Genomic DNA, 22,429 nt, shown 5'->3' on the forward strand with positions numbered 1-22,429 from the left:
GAAGAAAAATCAGATTGAAAGGGATGAACTTTTCAAATTCCACCCTCCACACAGCAAAACACATAAAATAGTTTTACTAGTTACAGAATTCAGACCACTTGGAGAATATACTTGGGGAAGGAAAGACAAGGATTTCCAGGTTAGGCTCACCTACAGGTCTGGAGTCGTAGGGGAAACTATGGCCAGGGTGCATTCTTTAGCTGCAAGCTTCCGTGTTCTGCTTAATACTCTTTCAACTCCCCTTGTATGCAGTGAGCTTTATCTGTCCTTACCTTTCTATCCTTTTCTCTTCTATTTGTTTTTTACCTTTTCTATCCCCAAACACAACTTTTTTTAGATCTCTAGATGTAAGATCTTTTCTAAGAATCTAGAAAAAAAGTAAAAATATTAGCTTTATCTATTTGTTTCATTAGTTTATGATTTGTTCTCAAATCTCCTCTTACTCAGGCTCTAGTTCTGTTATGTGCTACAGCAGGTGTGGCAGGCTAGTAGTTAGAAGATATTCACCAGAGTTCATTGTTCTGAAAATTTTCTGTTTTCTATCCACTATTAAGGAGCCAATAAGCTGTATATTAATTGTCTTAGGAAAGAAATAAGTTCGCTTAGGAAATGAAAGAAAGAAAAGGAGGAGGAAAGATCAGAGGGAAGCAGACAAAAAAAGGAGAAGAAATAAAAAAGGAGGAAAAATAAGAAAAGTGGAAAGAAGAAACAAGAAATGACCCTGGGATCTTTAAGGAAATTATAATAGATATTTAGTATCAGAAGAAATGGAAAGGAGATGCAAATGATAAGACTGGTACATTTCATAAGGAAATTTCCTTGTTTTAGTTCTTGGACAAAATTCTTGTAAAGCAGCAACCCACTTCCTATCCCTGACTTCCACAAAAAGTCATCTTTAGATTGTTCGTCTATGCTTATGAGAGATTTCAATTCTGTAGCATGACAGAAGCAACACAAGGATAATCATACCCCACAGATATTTTGGAGAAGCCAGAAGAAAAGAAAAGAGACTGAAAGAAGCCAAGAGATGCAAATGAAGCAACTTAACATCTTACTTCTGTGAACTGATTACTTGGACTAGCACATCATCCCATCCTCACTCCCCTAAACACTGTCTTAACAAAAAAGGGATCTAAATCTATATTAATTTGACTTCTCTAAAAACTAAAAGATGTTGTATATGCTGCGTAGTTGAGAATCATACCCAGTTAACCTTTAAAAAATGATGTAGTAAGTTTGAGGAAACCAGAAGCAAAGGCTTTGCTAGGCAGAGAAGTGGAAGAGTATAAGAAATTAACACCACCTGTAAGATTCTAAGTGTTCTCTCCCTTGGCTAGCAGAATGTTCCTTTATAAAGAAGCTACTCTTTGATTAATAGACTTATTGAATCAGGTGAGCTAACATAGTTTTAGTAATTAAAGAATTGCAAAATGTTCCAAGAAGAAAAAACCAGACATTTGTAATCATAACAACTCTAGTAGCATTGTAGGAGTATTTATCAGTTCTTGTAGTCAGTATGTTGATCTCAGAACCCCTGAATATTACCTAAATAACTAAATACATGACTTATTTTAGGAAACTTACTGTACTTTATTCTGATTGCTTTGATTTTGAGTGAAGTCACTCAAATGTAGATAGATCTTCTGTTGATAGGGAGGTACTTCCTTAAACATTATTTTTTGAGCAATGGTATAACTTGTCTTGGCTAAGTAAAATATATTTTTCCTGTTTAAATAAAGAAATGATTCAAAGCTTTGAAACTGTTTGATCTTTCTGCTTCAATTCCTCACCTAAATGACAGTTTGAGGAAAAATATTGTGCTTAATTTATGAAAAGACAACAACAATACTGTTGTTATAAAAAATGATATATATATATATATATATGCTTAAGGCCTTTTAGTTGTTTAATAATAAAAAAGAGAACATTTTAAAATATATTAATACCGAATCCAACACAAAATGTAAAATCCTGCAGTTAATGTCAGTAAATACACTACATTCCTCTAACTGTATATCACACATTTTTTGCATATTTTCAGATCCCAAGCTGGGATAAATTTTATAGTCAGTGGCATCTTCCAGTAGTTTTTGTCTAGGTAACAGTTATGAAGTAGATATCAGTGATTGCACAACTTTTCAAAACTGCAAACATCAAGACACCCAGAATGAATATCAGTGACTTTGAGCAAAATCTTCAAGACAATAGCAGAGCATTAACTGCAGGGAGAAAAATAGTCTGAGGAGGAAGAGATGGAAGTGGTGATACAGAAATCCATTTAAAAATATTCATGAAACGAGAATCAAAAGTTGTCCTGCTCTATATAAGTGCTAATGAGCTTGAGAATGCAGTTCAATGGCTACTAGTTCTTTACAGATTCCATAAAGTGTTGTCATACCAATGTTCTTGATGGAATTGTCTTGTATGGAAAAAATTGACATCGATGACGCAAAATAGCAGTGTTTCAGAAGCATTTGACTCTAAATGTAAAATGGCTTGGGAAATATCCAATTTATTTTGCTTATATGTTTCTGTTTTGATGGGTTTTTTTGGATAATATCAAATTTGCATTTAAGTAAGTATAACTTATTGAATAACTTATTATAACATATAATATGATAAATTATAGATGATAGCATTGCATCAGGTTATTTTTCTACTTAGTGCTATATCAATAATGAACCTTCCTAGAATTGATTGTGTCTTAAATTTAATGAAATATAAATCACGTGTCTCTCTAGAAGACAGACTTAGATTAACATTAGGATGGCTCTGTGTATATTTATACATTTAAATGCATTTAAGTAGTCAATATATTTTAATAAAGTATACTTGATAGCCTTCCTTAAATTATTTGGCAATTTTTGACATGTGTTTTAAACATCCTCTGTGGACGAATAAATTCAGAGTTCTAATGTACAAGATGAAGACAGTAGTTAATAATATTGTATCGTATACTGGAAATCTGCTCAGAAAGTAAATTTTCCATACTCTTTATCACGCTCAATAAAAGAAAGGTAACTATGTGAGATGAAGGATATGTTAATTTGCTTGACTATAGTAATCAGTTCACTACGCAAGATGGGAAGACCTCGTCTCTAAAAAAGAATTTTCAGAAAAATTAGCAGAGTGTGGTGGTACATGTCTATAGTCCCAGGTACATGGGAGGCTGAGGGCAGAGGATCTTGAGCCCTGGAGCTCGAGACTTCAGTGAGCTGTGATGGATCCACTGTACTCCAACCTGGGTGGCAGAGCAAGACCCTATCTATGAAAATAAAATACACAAAAAAATTATCATGTTGTACAATTGAAATACACACACTAAACCATTACTGTACACTAAAAAATAAAAATAAATACAATTCCTCTTTGGTTTATTACACTACAAACATTACAATAGCAATTAAAAAATTAAACTACACATATTTTAAAGTAGACCTGCAACTACCGAGAACTAAGTATATTTTATGGGTTTACCCAGAGCCTGTTTTGCCTAACCACATATTGATTCATTAAGAAAGACTGATTCCAAAATGAATCCAATTCAAATGTATTGAGCATCTGCTATGCTTGACATTGTGCTAAGGATTAAGAATACACAGATGAGTATATAGCACATATTGCCCGATTTAAAACACACATACACACACACACAAATTGGAAATGGAAATAGTGTGTATCTCCCCATATTTCAGTGTGATAGAATGATTTACCAACTGGTTGTGATTAAGATGCTGTTCAACATCAGATACAGAACTATAAAATTTGCTTCAAGGAGAGAGAGTTAGTGAGAACTCGAAAGACTCAAAAAGGGATGTTACCATGAAGTTGGCCTTGAATGATGGGTTGAAATTCACTCCATTCACCAAAATGGAAAAGGTCATGCTTGTAATGAACATGAATATAAGCAAGCATGCATGTTTAAGAAACAATTCATGTGACTAGCACACAGGATACAAATCCAGGATGCTACGCCTGTGGTGCACATGTACCCTAACTTAAAGTATAATAATAATAAAATAAAATAAAATAAAATAATAAAAAAAGAAAGTGCTCACATTTTAAAAGCACCTGAATTAGGATCTTTAAACATATTCCTCAGGATCCTTAATGGAAATTCTTGTTAAATAGAGGCATTTTATAAGAAACATTATTTTTTATGTATATATGTGTGTTTATACATATGTATGAATTTATTTTTAATACAGTTTTGCTTCTCCTCATCAGACATCTTGTAGTAAAACCATAAAAATATACCACTTTACATTCATTACTTTTGCAAATACCAGAAAGTCTGTAATACCTCATATTGGGGAGTATGTGGAGCACAAAAACATTTGAGAACTGATATTTGTTAAGTAAATATTCACTTGGGAAAATAATTTGAAATCATAGAGTGAAATTAAAAGTATAGGTTTATTAAACATAAAATGCTATGTTTTTATTTATTGTGGTAAGAACACTTTTTAAATGGTCATGCTTAACTGAAATTCTGAGGACTCCGTTAAGAAGAGAGTGAAACCCAGAGTCTATATATCAAGTTAGAAATTTATTGCAACAGTTCATGTAGGAGATATCTCAGACCAGAAATCAGAGAACTGTAATGGATTTGGAAAAGGAGGTATGTTAGGGATTGAAATCAAGAGACATTTAGAAGATTGGAAGACAAAGTGGCTGATTGCTTATGTGAGAGACAAATACCTACCCTGCCGTAATTTTTGAAAGCCATCTTCCTACCTCTAAACACACATGTGTGTATGTGTGTGTGTGTATTTCTATATCTATAGCAATAAGCAAAAACATATGGGTAACAGGAGGTGATGAATATTTAATTCCCAGTAAAAATAATCTTTTCATTTCTTGTTTTTTAAAAAGGAATTCATAGAGTTGTTTTCTAATCTGAATCACATGGACAATTGTCACAGGTCTGTACTTCATCTCCTATGTCTCTAAATTACCTTGGAGTACTTTGCTTTATAAAATGAACTTCCATAATAAATACACTCTTACATTGCCATGGTTTGTGGTGTGGAGGAGATACTAGGCAAGAACGTAGTAAGTGAAACTAAATTTTAATTATAAACTTATTTGAAAAAATACAACATATTTTTGTCAACAGGGGCACTATTTCAATTTACATAGAACTCTTCTTTTTCCAGATACAACAGTGGCTGTTACTATACTATTTATTTTAATAGAAAAGGAAAATAATTCCTCTAGGGGCTAAATCAATGAGCATATGCCCTCAAATGGTCAGTAAACGATAAATCTTAGAGCTAGAATTGTTTTAAAAGCTTCCATGAAGCATTTGTTTCACTAACTCACAGTTATAGTAATGTTAACAGTACATTTCTTCCCTGTGGGCCAGAACTACCTTGCATAAGGGTCTGAAAAGACGTATGAAATCATACCTTGAATTTAGTGGGTCGCTATTTTATGCTACTTAAGGATGTATACGTTTGATTTTCCATAATAGTAAAAAAGATCTTAAATTAGTTCTTGGTCAGTGAGATGTGTCATACTGAGTTATATTCACATAAAGTATTTACTATTTTATTTCATCTTTAGAACACAATTTTTAAAAGTCTGTTTTAATAAAACTGTTACTGCAAGATACCTTTCAGTGAACAAAGACTAATTAAAGGACTTTAGTGTGTGATATTTGATTTCCAGTGTTTTTATTTCTGAGTCCCTTGGGGCTTCTCATTTCATTTCCTAAGACAATTTTTTTCATCATATATAAACATTTTGTTTCATGCAGCAAAGTGCATTTTTCTACAGCTACTCTTTTCCCATTGGTAATATTGGTCCAATATTATGGTATGATTGTTTTTCTCCCTCTGAGTAAATAAAAAAGCACTCTCTCAAGAAAACTCATAAACCTGATGTCTGTTAAAGTGAGCTCATTCTATAAATCTCTCCTAGTCCACTGCAATCTCCTACATTGCTCTTCTAGTTTGTTAACTGTATACCTCAACATAACTGAAAATTTGCAGTGTGTACTTACTAAGAAAGAGTGCTTTTGAGGGATTTAGTTCAAAAATATATATTCATCTCATACTGTTGAATAAAACCAATGCCATGAGAAGTGCCATTTCTATCATTACAAGCATAAGCGGAGAGTTCTTAATAAAGTCAAAGTGACTAAAGGAAGTGCTTTGTCCTCTGCGGTTTTGCTGTAAGGAAAATGACTTAAACTATTTTCTACTATTCTCTATTTCAGTTATACAATAGTTGAAGATATTTTTAAAGATGTAAGTTATAACAATTCCTACCAAGGAAAGCTCACTGTAAAATATATCTACACTTGAGGCCAGTTGTGATTTGTATATTTGTCATGGAAAATGGCCTCAGTCAACCAGTGCAGACCTCTCAACATTGGTGTGCCAAAAGAGATTACCTTTTCTTTATCTTGGGTTGATAAATCTGAATTTTCAATTATAATGACAATATTAAAGAAATCAGTGGGTCAGGAGGACCTTGACATCTATAGTTATTGTCTAAAAAGCCTCAAGTGGTTATAAGAAAGCATGGAAAATCACTTCTGAGAATTGCAAAACATTCCAGTCCAATGTAAGATGTGTTCCCTCTTTTCTAGAAGTGTTTAAAAGACATTTGCGAGAGGTAGGAGAGATTCTTAGAAATGTCTTATAAAGGTTTGTACCAACATCTATCTTAAACTAGTAACAGGAGAATTCCCAGAACAAATAACTTACTCTCAGGTAAGACACTACAGCTCAAATTCCTGCATTTAAAATTGAAATATGAACCTTTAGTAAGATTTATGCTGGATTTTCTCTTGCTGCAACTGAAGGGGTAGAAATTTTAATGCTATTTACAACATAAATCTGGGAATACAAAATATTGCTCAATCCATCCATTATTGTATTATTGTAAGGTTGAATGAGAGAGAGAGTGTGTGTGTGTGTGTGTGTGTGTGTAATATAAAAACCTGCATCTTTACTCTTCAGTGTCCTCTATATTACTCCTTATTTATTCTACCAAAATTATGTTTATGAATCCATTTTCTGTAAACTGTCTCTTAAATATATATATACACACACAGATACATATATATACACACATATAGTCCTGATTTATATATTATATATAGTCTTAATATATTATATAATATCCATAGTCCTATTTATATTTTATATATACAGTCTTGATATATATAATCTATGTAGTCCTGATATATTACCTATATTATAAATATATAGTCCCAATATATATAAATAATATATATATTTTAATTTTTAGAACACCAAAACTTGACACAGTTGATTGTGCATGTCAGATTATTTAAAATGTTAATCAGAACTAGTAAAGTATATCCAGTTGTATTAGATGCCTAGAAAAATTAAATATTCAATAAAATATCTATGTTGCATTCCTCTTCCAGATAACGTTTTCATAAAAAGTTTTGGGAAAGTAAGTAGTTTGTGTGATTATCACATATTAAATGTCTATGATAAGAATATATGATTTATAGGGCTCCTAGAGAGTTGGTTTGACAGAACCAACAAAGAAACCACCTCAGAGGAAGCTTTTAGTCCTTATAAAAAGAATTGAAGTAAATTCCAAGCAAATGTGAGGTCAGAGCTTCCTGGTAGCTTCTGAGTCTTTGTAAGTTATCTCCCGGCACAATAAATTACATCATATTTGTGTACTTGATATGGTTTGGCTCTGTATCTCCACTCAAATCTCATTTCAAATTGTAATCCCCACATGTCAAAGGAAGGAGGTGACAGGATCATGGCGGCAGTTTCCCACATGCTGTTCTCATGACAGTGAGTAAGTTCTCACAAGATCTGATGGTTTTGTAAGTGTTTGACAGTTCTTCCTCATGCTTCTCTCTCCTACTGTCTTATGAAGAAGGTGCTTGCTTCCCCTTCCACCATGATTTTAAGTTTCTTGAGGCCTCCCCAGCCATGTGGAACTGTGAGTCAATCAAATCTCCTTTTATATATATATATATAAATTAACAATTCTCAGGGAAGTTTTTTATAGTGGTGTGAAAATGGACTACTACAGTAAATTGGTACCATGGAGAGTGGGGTACTATTACAAAGATAAAATGAAAATGTGGAAGTGACTTTGGAACTGGTAACAGGCAGAGGTTGGAACAGTTTGGGGAGCTCAGAAGACAGGAAGATGTGGGAAAGTTTGGAACTTCTTAGAGACTTGTTGAATGGTTTTTACAAAAATGCTGATAATGAGGTGGATAATGAAGTCCAGGCTGAGGTGGTCTCAGATGAAGATGAGGAACTTCTTGGGAACTGAAGCAAAGGTCACTCTTCCTATGCTTTAGCAAAGAGACTGGTGGCATTTTGCTCCTACTCCAGAGATATGTGGAACTTTGACCTTGAGAGGTATGATCTGCAATCGGAACTTATTTTAAAAGGGAAGCAAAGCATAAAAGTTTGGAAAATTGCAACCTGATGATGTGGGAGAAAAGGAAAACCCATCTTCTGGTGAGAAAGTCAAGTCAGCTGTAGAAATTTGCTTAAGCAATGCAGAGCCACATGTTAATCACCAAGATAATGGGGAAAATGCTTCCAGGGCATGTCAAAGATCTTGGTGGTAGCCTCTCCCACCATAGGCCGGGAGGTCTAGGAGGATAAAATGGTTTCGTGGGCTAGGCCCAGAACTCTACTGCTGTGTGCAGCCTTGGGACTTGGTGTCCTGCATCCCAGCTCCTCTAGCTCCAGCTGTAGCTAAAAGGGAGAAAGGTACATCTCAGGCCATTGCTTCAGTGGGTGCAAGCCCCAAGCCTTGGTAGCTTCCACATGGTGTTGGGCCTGAAGGTGCACAGAAGTCAAGAATTGAGGTTTGGGAACCTCCACCTAGATTTCAGAGGATGTTTGGAAATGCCTGGATGTCTAGCTAGAAATCTTCTGTAGGGTCGGGGCCCTCATGGAGAACTTCTGCTAGGGCAGTGTGGAAAGGCAATGTGGGGTTGGGGCCCCTCACAGAGTCCCAATTGGGACACTGCCTAGTGGAGTGTGAGAAGAGGGCCACAGTCATCCAGACTCCAGGATGGTAGATACACCCACAGCTTTCACTGTGCATCTAGAAAAGCTGCAGGCACTCAATGTCAGCCTATGAAGGAGGCACCCAAGGCTGTGGGAGCCCACCCCTTGCATCAGCACGTTCCAGATGTGAAACATGGAATCAAAGGAGATTATTTTGGAGCCTCAAGATTTAATTACTGTCCTGCTGGATTTTGGACTTGCATGGGGCCTATAGCCCCTTTGTTTTGGCCAATTTCTCCCATTTGGAATGGGAGCATTTACCAAATACCTGTATCCCCATTGTATCTAGGAAGTAACTGACTTGCTTTTGACTTTACAGGGTCATAGGCAGAAGGAACTTGCCTTGTCTCAGATGAGACTATGGGCTATGGACATTTGAGTTAATGCTGAAATGAGTTAAGACTTTGGGAGACTGTTAGGAAGGCATGATTGGTTTTGAAATGTGAAAAAACATATAAGATTTGGGAGGGGCCAGGGGCAGAATGATATGGTTTGGCTCTGTGTCCCCACCCAAATCTTATCTCCAATTGTAATTCACATGTATGAGGCAGGGAGGTGATTGGATCATGGGTGCAATTTCCCCATGCTGTTCTCATGAAGTGAGTGAGTTTTCACAAGATTTGATGGTTTCATAAGTGTTTAGATGTTCCTCCTTCATTTTTTCTCTCTCCTGCCACCTTGTGAAGAAGGTGCCTGTTTCCCCATTCCACTGTGATTGTAAGTTTCCTGAGGCCTCCCCAGCCATGTGGAACTAGAAGTCAATTAAACCACTTTTCTTTATAAATTACCCAGTGTCAGAGAACTTCTCTATGGCAGTGTGAAAATGGACTAATACAGATACTCTATCTACAAAACTTTTGTACTAAAATTTTTGCTAGAGAATCTGAAAAAGAAGTTTTTAACTTTTTGTAGAATGTTCAAATTTGTAGAAATAAGTTATTATCCTTTTATTTTAAAAAGGTTAAGAAAAACAATTAAGGCTATCAAGAAAATGGAAGGATATGATTACTATTCAATGGGATAATTATCCAGCAACTAATTATTGCCAAATTCCCTCTGAATTCTTATACTTCAGATACTCAGGGGATCTAGTATTTATTGTCTATTTTAACAAACATCGTGAATATATTGCAGCTGTCCTACAATCTCATCATCAGGATCTTTTGGGAAAAACACATGTTATTCCTGAAGAGAACTGAATCCATGTATATTTTTTCAAGTTGATTATTTCCCTTCAAAAATTACTATTACCTGAATAATAAGTGATATGCTTGAAAAAATATAATGTATTTTATAATTATTTTTACCTTTATGTATGAAAAAAGTAATCTGTAATTGGCAAAGATAAATTTTCCAACTATAGATTACTCGGACAAGCTGCTGCATAGCATAGTTACATTACCACGCTAATTAACACATGCACTTCTTAATATGAAGCAGTGAGTGTAATTTGGCAATATAAAATTTGATAAGTATAGAAATATTAGGGACTCAACTTTATATTTATTTATTTAAAAACTAAAGATGTAATAAATAATTATTTTCTCATTGGTGACACTGTGAGACTTTCTTGGAAAAATTTAAAGTTAAATTCTTGAAGTATTTTAGGAAGGGAAGGCCTGGTGGAGCAGGATTCATTTCCCTCAAAAGTATATGCTTTGTAACTTATTGGTTTTCATTTCCTCCCCGCTTCTTGATGTCTATTAAAAAGGCTGACGTATGGAAGCAAAATTATAACAACATATCAGTTTTGTCTGTAAATATTTTCCAGTACCTACAAATGCCGTCCATTTGTAAGACAAATGGAAAAACTTTTGGTCCTCTGTTTCTCCTGTGAATAAATGTAGCATAGCATGTTTTCCTCATACTTTAGTATGACACCTTGTTACTTAACACAGTGTTCCCCTGAATGCATATTAATAAGATGAACTGAAGCCTACAGAGTGAGCTGGGCAAAATTCACATTTAAAACTTTCCCAGTCTTGCTAGCAGGTCTTTCTGTATCCCAGGGAATGATATGGGAAACTCTTGCCTTCTTGCCTTGCTTCCTCTGATTGACTCATTGACTCAACAACTAGGTCATTCAGCATGTATATTCAGTTGAGTGCGTCTCTTTCTCTTCCTGGTTAAGTGAATGGGCTCAAAACTAATTCTGTAACTCAAAGGAGGAGAAAATATAGTCCCAAATTTCTTAGCCCCATATAAATCAATAGGACCTTTGCAGATGACAAACAAGGTGGACAGTGCTAGTAGCATAAGAAGAGATGATAACCAGTTATATCAATGTGTTTGTATGTCAACAGCAATGCTGTAACTACTACAGCAAGCTGAACTGTGAAACAATTCATTTTGGCATTGATTTTCCATTGTCTATAATGAGTTTGAGAAAAGTTATTTTTCTTCTGTTAATATTAAAACTTAATGTTATATGTAGCTTCAGAGAGCGTACTTGAGAGGCATAGATATAATAAATGCAAAGTAACAAATAAACTTCTAAACAAAGGTAGAACAAATATTAAATGTATCCAGTCCGTTTCTTTTTAAGTTCTTTACTAGTTAGTCTCTAGTTGGATTATGCACCTTTGAAATGTTAAACATTTAGGCTTCAATGTTAAACATTTAGGCTTCAATGTTAAACATTTAGGCTTCAGCCTAAATGTTTGCATTTTCAATAGCATTTATATTTCCTTTAAACTTTACCTGTGTGAACTAAAATCATCCTGAATCTTATTTCCTCCTATTATGGAAATATGACTAATAGTGTGTTTGCAATACTACCTCAATTTAAATTGCTTACATAAAAAGAATAAAGGTACATATTATATTTTTAAGAGAATAAATGTATATATTTTAAATACAGCCTTTATAGTTTTCACATACCATTTAACATTCATTTGAAATGGTATGGAGGAACTATAATTTTCTTTGATAGATGCATGTTTCCTTATAGAATGTGAGTATAATTACTGAATAATTTGTTTACTTCTTTGAGGTCTCAGATCTGCTTTCTGAAATGTCTTATTCCCGACTCATTTTCTCTGGCAATGTAGTTTTTAACCACCCTTGAAGAACCACAGTTAATTAAATGTCACTATTTGGCTTCCTGATGATAGATGCAAGGTATTCAGTTATTTAGAAAAAAGATGAATGCATTAATTGAGACTTTCTTATAAATGGGTGTGTTGGAAGGATTTCCTTGCCAAGATGCTTATAATTTCAGCATTTGAGCACCCATATCTTAGGTTATAACTTAAAGTACTACCTGTAGGAACATAGCTAAACTTCTCCATAGGAATACACCTATGATTTTTAAACTGGTACATAAATCCACTCCTGTGATGGAGGTGTATGTCATTGACTAAATAAATGTACATAAGTTAATTCACAGAATCTTCCTGGAATGATGGCCAATTTTAAAGAAAAAAGCTTGCTATAATAACAAGCATTGCTATTTATAAAATAGACTTAAATGTAAAATAAACAGTTTTTTTTTTTTTTTTTTGAGACGGAGTCTTGCTCAGTCACCCAGCCCAGAGTGCAATGGCCCGATCTCAGCTCACTGCAAGCTCTGCCTCCTGGGTTCATGCCATTCTCCTGCCTCAGCCTGCCGAGTAGCTGGGACTACAGGCGCCCGCCACCACAACCAGCTAAATTTTTTTTGTATTTTTAGTAGAGATGAGGTTTCACCGTGTTAGCCAGGATGGTCTCGATCTCCTGACCTCGTGATCCACCCATCTCGGCCTCCCAAAGTGCTGGGATTACAGGCGTGAGCCACCGCGCCCGGCCAAAATAAACACATTTTTAGTGAATCATTAGAAATATCTTATTTATAATGTGAACCTTGAGAATGTGCCCCCATTTGCCATCTGCCCTCCACCTATCTCCCTCCCTGCCCTTAAAATTGTTTTATGAGTATCAAGGGCTCAGATTAGTGAAGACATAAACTGAAAACCTTGAAATGGGTTTAGCATTGTATTGAAATTTAAATTAAAGAAAAAATTTCTTCATCACAAATGGCATTTCTCTTTCCTCCTTTTTTGCCCCACATTTAATTTCTATAAATAATGTCAGATTCCAGTGTTCCTAAGTACTATTACATATCTACTAGTTACTCACATAGGTATTAACGTGCATTAACGAACACTCACATCCTTTATAAGACAAAGGACTAGTTTAAGGCAGTAACATTGCAGAAGACACAAAAGACTAAGATTTTTGGTTCACAATGGGCTGAGAATTGAGACAGAAGACAGAATCTTGTATGCTGAAGGAAGGAAAGTAAAAGAATAAGGGTCAAGAAGGAAGGAGAATACTTAGGTAGAAGCTCTGTGACCCTCAAGATTAAAAGTAACATCTTTCCTTGAGTAAAGCTGTGCCTGAAAAATACCTCTAACATCTTAGCAGATTTGTCTGCTCTCACATAATCCAATAACAAACATCCAGGGGCAGTCAAATTAATCTTCCCAACCAAACCCAAAGGCATGTGCACACACACACAGTTTTATATCATTTATAAACAAATTTTATCAGGAATTAGAAAAATAACATAGCCAGCCTGCTAGAGAAGAGAGAAGAAAGAGCACGATGTCTTGGAAAGAAGGTAGAAAAGGAAATTACCAATGGGAATGTGGGGAGAAACAGTTATTCACAAATCAGCAAAAGATAACTGCTGGTACCAAGCAAAAGCTTTTAAACGTAATTTGGCACTTATTGAACACCTACTATGCATGTGGTCCAATTAAAAGTCTTTCAGTCCCCAGAATCTTTATGCCTCATGTGTTTAGGATTGGCTATCTGCCTTCAGCTAAACAAAAGCTAATTGTGCAAATATGGCTATATGTTTTAGAGGGATGGTGCATTTAAACTCTAAGTCACAGTCCAAGACCTAAAATAGTAACAGTATGAAATAATAATAATCAATAACTTTTATCTAGTTTAAAAAATGTCAATTGACACAGTACATATTGAAGAAATCTACCTTTGACCATTGCTAGATTTAAAAGCCAAAAATATTAGAAAAAAATAAGTTAAAAGTCTTTTTTCTTTCCATCAAGTTCCATGTCAGACATTGTCAAAATGACCTCCTCAACCAATGTTAAGTCAAAAATTTCACAATAATATATTAGCCAGTAATTATTTAAATTTTATATGCAATAGCTACTGATCAAACATTTATTCTTAGAAGCAAAATTGTATAGGTGGTTCAAGTAAGTCTTTAACAACATCCTTTTTTCACTTCACTTTTATTTATAAGGAAATCTTGTCTCTCTTGTGTATAATTTTTTTAATTAATTTTTATAATTATTGTAAGTTTTATAAAATCATCCAGTCTCTATACACTACTGTTTCTATGCTAGTTTCATTAACAATTATGTATTTTAGCACCTTTTAATAATCAAGAATAAAATAATTATTGTAGCTTGAGCTCATTAGTATGTAATTGATCAAATGCTTAATCAAATAAATCAGATGTTTTTAAACACTAATGTAACACTTTCAAGTGGAATATCACACACATAAAGTACTCCACACAAAATTGTTTCATGCACAAAATTGTTTCAAACACTAATGTAATATGTGACTTTTTAATTGCTCAAATTCTTTTCAGTATTTAAAATTAAAAACACAAGTCTAAAATGTTAGTTCCCTAAATGTTTAAAAAACCTGAAATAATACAACAAACACACACATCAGCACAATAATAACTAAAATATTATCTTTAAAACAAACACAATTTAAATATGTATTTAATTAAATTCTTCCTTTCAGTAACACTCATTTATTTACTCAATGAAGGAGAGAAAAATTTCCAACTTGACTCCTTTGATATTTCAATGTTATCTGAGACTAGCGATCAGGATATCCACTAAATGTGACTTGCAGCATGAGTTGACCACAAACAGTTAATGATTGGAGTGACTCTACCAACGCCATGTTTGCCAAGTACAGCAGTGCGACAACCGAGGATCTCCCAGTCTTGTTACATAATTTCTTGAAATCTGGTGTATCATGTGCTCATTGAGCATTGTTAAGTTTGTAAGTTTTATTTTCAGCCAATTTTACTTTTATTTTTATCACAACTTTTTTTTGCAAGTCCTTCTAAGAGCCTGTTTTTAGAAGTTTTATAGTCAACTCTTACACAACTTTTGCGGCTTCTATTGAGCTGACTGAATTCAAAAATCTTCCCATTTTGATTGTAGGTCACTTAATCTATACTGGGACTTTTCCTATAATTGTGGTTTCTTTTTTAGCTAATTGAAAATGATTCTACAGACATTCTATTGGCAGTTTTTAACAGCTGCTTTTTAAAAATTTAACATATATTTTGGTTTTTCTGTAATATCACACTTAAAATTTTTCCAATATTATTATTTCAGTTAACCTCAATTTCCAGTGATAGATAATCTTTCCCACACAAAGAAAATGATCTGAAACTTTCTGAGCATAGACATGCATCACAAGTGGAAAACTGCACACATGAAATACTCAACACAAAATAGTTTCACACACAAAATTATTAAAAATTGTGTACAAAATTACCTCAGGCTATGTGTGTAAGGTGTATGTAAAACATAAATGAATTTTGGGTTTAGAATTGGATTCTGTACACCATGATATCTCATTATGTATATAAATATATTCCAAAAGAAAAATTAAAAAAAAAATCCAAAACACTTCTGGTGCCAAACATTTTAATAGTTGATACTCAACCTGTATATCTGATTGTTCCAAAAAACCCAGTTTAAGGGTGAGAAAATTAGATGAGAAATGTAGTGATATACATCAACTCACATGGCTAATGACTGAACTAGACCAAAAGGCCAACTCTCCTCTTATTAAAAGAACATTTACTTATACTTCTCCAGCCATTTATTTATTATACAAATATTTGTTAACATTTTTATATTCAAGGAAATATGCTGTTTCTTAAGAATCAAATTGTGAAAATACAAAACATATTTCTCAAGAAATTTATCACTTATTGAAAAATATTGAAAGTTAATAAAATACCTAGGAATCCAACTTACAAGGGATATGAAGGACCTCTTCAAGGAGAACTACAAACCACTGCTCAATGAAATAAAAGAGGACACAAACAAATGGAAGAACATTCCACGCTCATGGATAGGAAGAATCAATATCATGAAAATGGCCATACTGCCCTAAGTAATTTATAGATTCAATGCCATCCCCATCAAGCTACCAATGACTTTCTTCACAGAATTGGAAAAAACTACTTTAAAGTTCATATGGAACCAAAAAAGAGCCCACATTGCCAAGACAATCCTAAGCCAAAAGAACAAAGCTGGAGGCATCAAACTACCTGATTTCAAACTATACTACAAGGCTACAGTAACCAAAACAGCATGGTACTGGTACCAAAACAGAGATATAGACCAATGGAACAGAACAGAGCCCTCAGAAATAATACCACACATCTACAGCCATCTGATCTTTGACAAATCTGACAAAAACAAGAAATGGGGAAAGGATTCCCTATTTAATAAATGGTGCTGGGAAAACTGGCTAGCCATATGTAGAAAGCTGAAACTGGATCCCTTCCTTACACCTTGTACAAAAATTAATTCAAGATGGATTAAAGACTTAAATGTTAGACCTAAAACCACAAAAACCCTAGAAGAAAACCTAGGCAATACCATTCAGGACATAGGCATGGGCAACAACTTCATGTCTAAACCACCAAAGGCAATGGCAACAAAAGCCACAATTGACAAATGGGATCTAATTAAACTAAAGAGCTTCTGCACAGCAAAAGAAACTACCATCAGAGTGAACAGACAACTCACAGAATGGGAGAAAAATTTTGCAATCTACTCATCTGACAAAGGGCTAACATCCAGAATCTACAAAGAACTCAAACAAACTTACAAGAAAAAAACAACCCCATCAAAAAGTGGGTGAAGGATATGAACAGACACTTCTCAAAAGAAGACATTTATGCAGCCAACAGACACATTGAAAAATGCTCATCATCACTGGCCATCAGAGAAATGCAAATCAAAACCACAATGAGATATCATCTCACACCAGTTAGAATGGCAATCATTAAAATTCAGGAAACAACAGGTTCTGGAGAGGATGTGGAAGAATAGGAACACTTTTACACTGTTGGTGGGACTGTAAACTAGTTCAACCATTGTGGAAGACAGTGTGGCAATTCTTCAAGGATATAGAACTAGAAATACTATTTGACCCAGCCATCCCATTACTGAGTATATACCCAAAGGATTATAAATCATGCTGCTATAAAGACACATGCACACGTATGTTTATTGCAGCACTATTCACAAAAGCAAAGATGGAACCAACCCAAATGTCCATCAATGATAGACTGGATTAAGAAAATGTGGCACATATACACCATGGAATACTATGCAGCCATAAAAAAGGATGAGTTCATGTCCTTTGTAGGGACATGGATGAAGCTGAAAAACCATCATTCTCAGCAAACTATCACAAGGACAAAAAACCAAACACAGATAGGTCATATTTAGCATATCTATTCAGAATCCACAGCTCAAATAATAAAATACTTGCAGAAAGTTCACATCCTATGTAACATATTTGCATAATCTGTTTTATGATATAAAGGCTTTCAGATACTTGTAATTTAGATTTCAATTGAAAATAATTTTATTTTTATCGTTCAATATTTTTTAACAAGATTCAATTTATTATGGACGGGGAAATTCATCCAAAAATGACAGAGGACTATCCAGACATTATTATATTGCAGGTTATGATTTAGTCTGCCATGGCTTAAAGTCTAAATTTCAAATACTGTAGGGGATGCCTAGTTTGCCACCTCATAGTTTTACCTGGGAAATTTACTATCTGAAGACATTTAAAAGTTTATTAGAAATTATTTTAAAATTAATTACAATATAGATTAAATATAATTAGTTTCATTACATTGTACATTGGTGCACAATTATAAATTGTATACTTGCTGCATTAGGGTTTTCTAGAGGGACAGAACTAATAGGATCAATATATACATGAAAGGGAGTTTATTAAGTAGTATTAACTCATACAATCACAAGGTCCCACAATAGCCCATCTGCAAGCTGAGGAACAAGAAAACCAGCCTGAGTTCCAAAGCTGAAGAACTTGGAGTCCGATGTTCAAGGCCAGGAAGCATCCAGCACGGGAAAAAGATGTGAGCTGTGAGACTAAGCCAGTCTAGCCTTTTCACGTTTTTTCTGCCTGCTTTATATCCTAGCCAAGTTAGCACCTGATTAGATGGTGCCCACACAGATTAAGGGTGGGTCTGCCTTTCCCAGCCCACTAACTCAAATGTTAATCTCATTTGGCAACACCCTCAGAGATACACCCAGGATCAATACTTTGCATCCTTCAATCCAGTCAAATTTACACTCAGTGCTAACCATCACACTTGCTAATGGTAACACTTGCTATCTGGCTATCTCTTCTCACTAGTACAAATCCTTAACTGAGAATGATTGTTTGTTTCCCATTCCAGCTTACCTGCTTCTCACTGATTGCTGATACATTATTGCAGCTCATGAAACCATTGCCCAGCCCCTCCCCTCAATAGAAGGTGTATTTCCTAAATGCAGAGGTTTTGCATGTTTTGTACATTTTTATATTTTCAGTCTGAAAATAGTATCCTCCAATGTTACTTTCTCAATAAATTCTCTAGCAGTAAAGATTTATTAAATAATTTATATCTCATATTTGTTTATGATTAGTCAATTAAATTTAGATTTACTACTCCTGTGCATCAGAGTTGATAAAATTATTACAGTGAATTATAATTCCTCCCAAATTAACTAATGGGAATTATTTAAAATAAACAAGTTATTAACCTATTGCTCTACCTGTGTTGCTTTTTACCAGTGTATATATTGATGCAAATTCAGGAACTTTCTTAGGTGATGTTTCAGTGAGAAGTTGCTCTATAAAGCCCATTGCAGAATGCCTTCCCTAGGGTTTCTTCAAGGGTAGGAATTTTTTTAAATAATCACCTGGCTTTGGCTGGACAACAGAAACTCCTAAAGTCTTAAACAGAGAAATGTTTGAATGATCTTGCCCTACTCCTTGAAAGATTTTTAGTAAGGTGTTTTTGTCAGCTTTACTATTGAAAATCAACTTCCCCTTGTGCTGCTGTAGACCAGCTAAGAACTGTGAATCCCTGGTTTGCTGAGGTTTGCATACTGAACTGGGTCACCTTTTTCTTTCTTAGCATAGTCTCCTACCTCGTCAGAATACTCTTATCTTAAAAGCTCTGAACATTTCTGTCCCCAAGCGCACCTCTATTTTGGCTTTATCTGGCAGGACAATTCATTGAATGGTTAATTTGTGTTGTGTGTATGTGTGTTTGTGTGTGTGTGTGTGTGTTTGTGTGTGTGTGTGTGTGTGAGAGAGAGAGAGATTCAGTGTTGGATAATTTCCTGCAGGTTCAATGTATTTTTTCTGCCCACTTGCCCCAAAACAAAGTTCCTCTTTTTGAATCCTAAATCTATGCTCTCTTGTCTGCAGATGACATTCACAGTTTTTGTTTTCCAAGACTGTAAACAGACACTGCCCCACACCAATGAGAAAAACATCTAGTCTTTCTCTAGTTTGGGTAGAGAAGAGTAGCCCATATAAGTGAGGGAAAGAGGGTTGGTGCATTTGGGCACTTGCGCTAAACGTTGTGTATTTCTTTTTCACCCTAGTGAATGTGTGTCCTTGACACCTTTGAGGACAACCTGCAAGTGAAGTAGGCCATTTAATCACCAATGACACGGAAGACACCTAGAGCGCCTACCGATGGTCACTTTTGTTGGTGAATTAGGATGAGAATTTGCCCTTATAAATTTTCACTAGTCGAGGACTGGTAATATGAAGTTTGATACACCCATACAGTGAATTTTATACAACTTACTGAAAGCAAGAAAGTAAGCTTTATTGGCATAAATACTCACAACATGTTAATAAGTAAAGAATACATATTACAAAAGACTGCATGGTATTTTATTTTGTAAATAAAATATATATACAGTATGTGTAGAGAATAAACACTTGGAATTATGTAGTTCAGCAGGTTAATAGCTATTATCTTTAGACAGAAGATTAATTTTTACTTTCTTCTTTATATTTTTTGTATTATACTCATTTCTACAAAGGAAACACTAAAGTAGGTAATTAGGAAAAAGCCAATATAATTTCATTTTGAATCAAAATAGTAGGTTTGCTAATGTTAGGTCGTCTATAAGTCACTTCAGATTCAGAGCTCATGTGATCTGGCAGTAATGATGGGGATGAGTTACCATGTTGGATTTTTCCCTCTCTATGATTCATGTCACATGCAGAATTACTCTCCTTTGATGCCTAGAAACCATGTCTGCCTTTCTGCAGGGAGCTGGTAAAGAATAGCCAGTACCTGAGAGAAGATAGAAAGGATGTATGTGCATTTAGAAAAAGGGGATTTCTTTCTTTTTTCTCTTAAGCCTCCTTCCATCCTCTCAGGAAAAATCCACAATGACAAAACCAAAACTCTCTCACTTATGCTTTAATTTTCCTCCAGAACAAGTGACATATGAGCCTTCTAATAACAAGTAGACAAGTTTTCAGGAACACTGACTTATGAAGGGAATAAGTACCTCCAGGACTATGAGAAGCTGCTGTTGCTCCAAGGCTGTCCTATCAAGAATACAGATTGGTGACTTAGAGCTGGGTTGGTGACTTATGCTGGTACCTTTCCCTGGAGCCACAGTCAGTCCCCAGTATGCTGAATTCCATTTATGACCCAGTTGCAGGCACTATATATGGCACCCGGATGTATATTAGAATGTCATGGCTTTGAGATAGATATGCAGCTAGATAGATAGATAGGTAGATAGATAGATAGATAATAGATAGATAAAAAATTTCTTTTAGGTGAAAGGACATCTTCTTTTTCGCAAGCAAAGAAATAAGCTGCGAGCATTTTAGTTCTATCTTTGTTGAATTTGTGTTCTAAGACCACAGGGCATTCATAAGTCTGCCTAATTACTTCTACACTCTGGGGATAATACATGGAAGAAACATACAAGCATCTGTAATGTAAAAAGGTAACATGCAATGTAAGGAGAGCATGCATGAGAGTATTTATTAATAGATTATTTATGTGAGGAGACACTTGACACAGTGTACATTATGGAGAATATAAAATATAATGTGAAGAGGTCATGCCATAGACAGAGCACATTTGGGTCATTAGCAGTTGTCCCTCTTGATATGACATTTAAAGCCACAATCCGTTATACTTATCCAAGGATATTCTTGAGTTGTGATGAAGTTCGAGAAAATCGAGGAAATGTCTGTGCTATGTTTGGGCATTGATTTGACCAAAGATACTGAGAAGATTAAGACACTGGATTTAGCATCAAGGAAGATACACAACAGTCAATACTGCGCACCTCAGGCCCCCAGAATTTCTCTTTACCTTCTTAATGTTGGTGTCCTCATTTCTATAGAAAACAATGGTATCCAAGCCCTAGAGAGAGTTCGAGTCCAGGGCAGTCCTGGTTGAATTTCTTTCATTGGTTCTTTATCTATAGCAGCAGCTTCCAGGTTGCTTAGTTTCCAAATTCAAAAAATTTAAAGTAGATTTTTTAAAATTTCATGGGAGCAGACATCCACATGCAATGCTGCACATAAAAACACTATTGTTCAGTCAAAGGTTATTTTTCCTAAAGCGATGGCAGTAAGGTTACCAACATGCACAAATTTAGTCAAGGTTTCTCTCTGACTCTTAGTCGGTTAACAGATAATACACAACAGAAGAAACATAACCAGTGAACAAACATAGATTAAAACGTTCAATGTAAACACAAGCAAAATAAAGGATAATCAAAGATGTATTAGGTCATTTGTTGCTGCTTTTTAAATGGTATTGCATACAGATGGTGAACATACAGAAATGACTATTTTCTTGCACCCTGTTATTGGTACTGTGAGTAGGTAAAAGCCATTTGATAGCAGATAGCAAGACATATCAAACATATCATATCAAAGTGCTCATAGTTTTTGACCAGATAATTGCACTTCAGAAAATATGCCTTAAGAAATTTATCAGAAATATGAATGCTTTATGGGCAGAATGTTCAGTTTCTTTTGATAAAAACAAAACATGTTTATAACTAACTAACGGGGGATTATTATATAATTTGTGCATCGTTCACTAGAGAAAAGTGTTATCCAATCTTAAAAAGTGATAGTAACAGAAAATATGCAGACATATTAAATAATATTTATGATATGTAGAATGAAAAACTAGGATGGCGAGTTGTATATACATCATAACTATTTAAAATGTATAGTTAAAAGACCAAAAAAAGATAGTATTCATTTTGATAGAAAAAAAAAGATTGTGTATATTT

Source organism: Nomascus leucogenys, chromosome 5 (genome assembly GCF_006542625.1).
Source record: "Nomascus leucogenys isolate Asia chromosome 5, Asia_NLE_v1, whole genome shotgun sequence".
Classification (NCBI taxonomy): Eukaryota; Metazoa; Chordata; class Mammalia; order Primates; family Hylobatidae; genus Nomascus; species Nomascus leucogenys.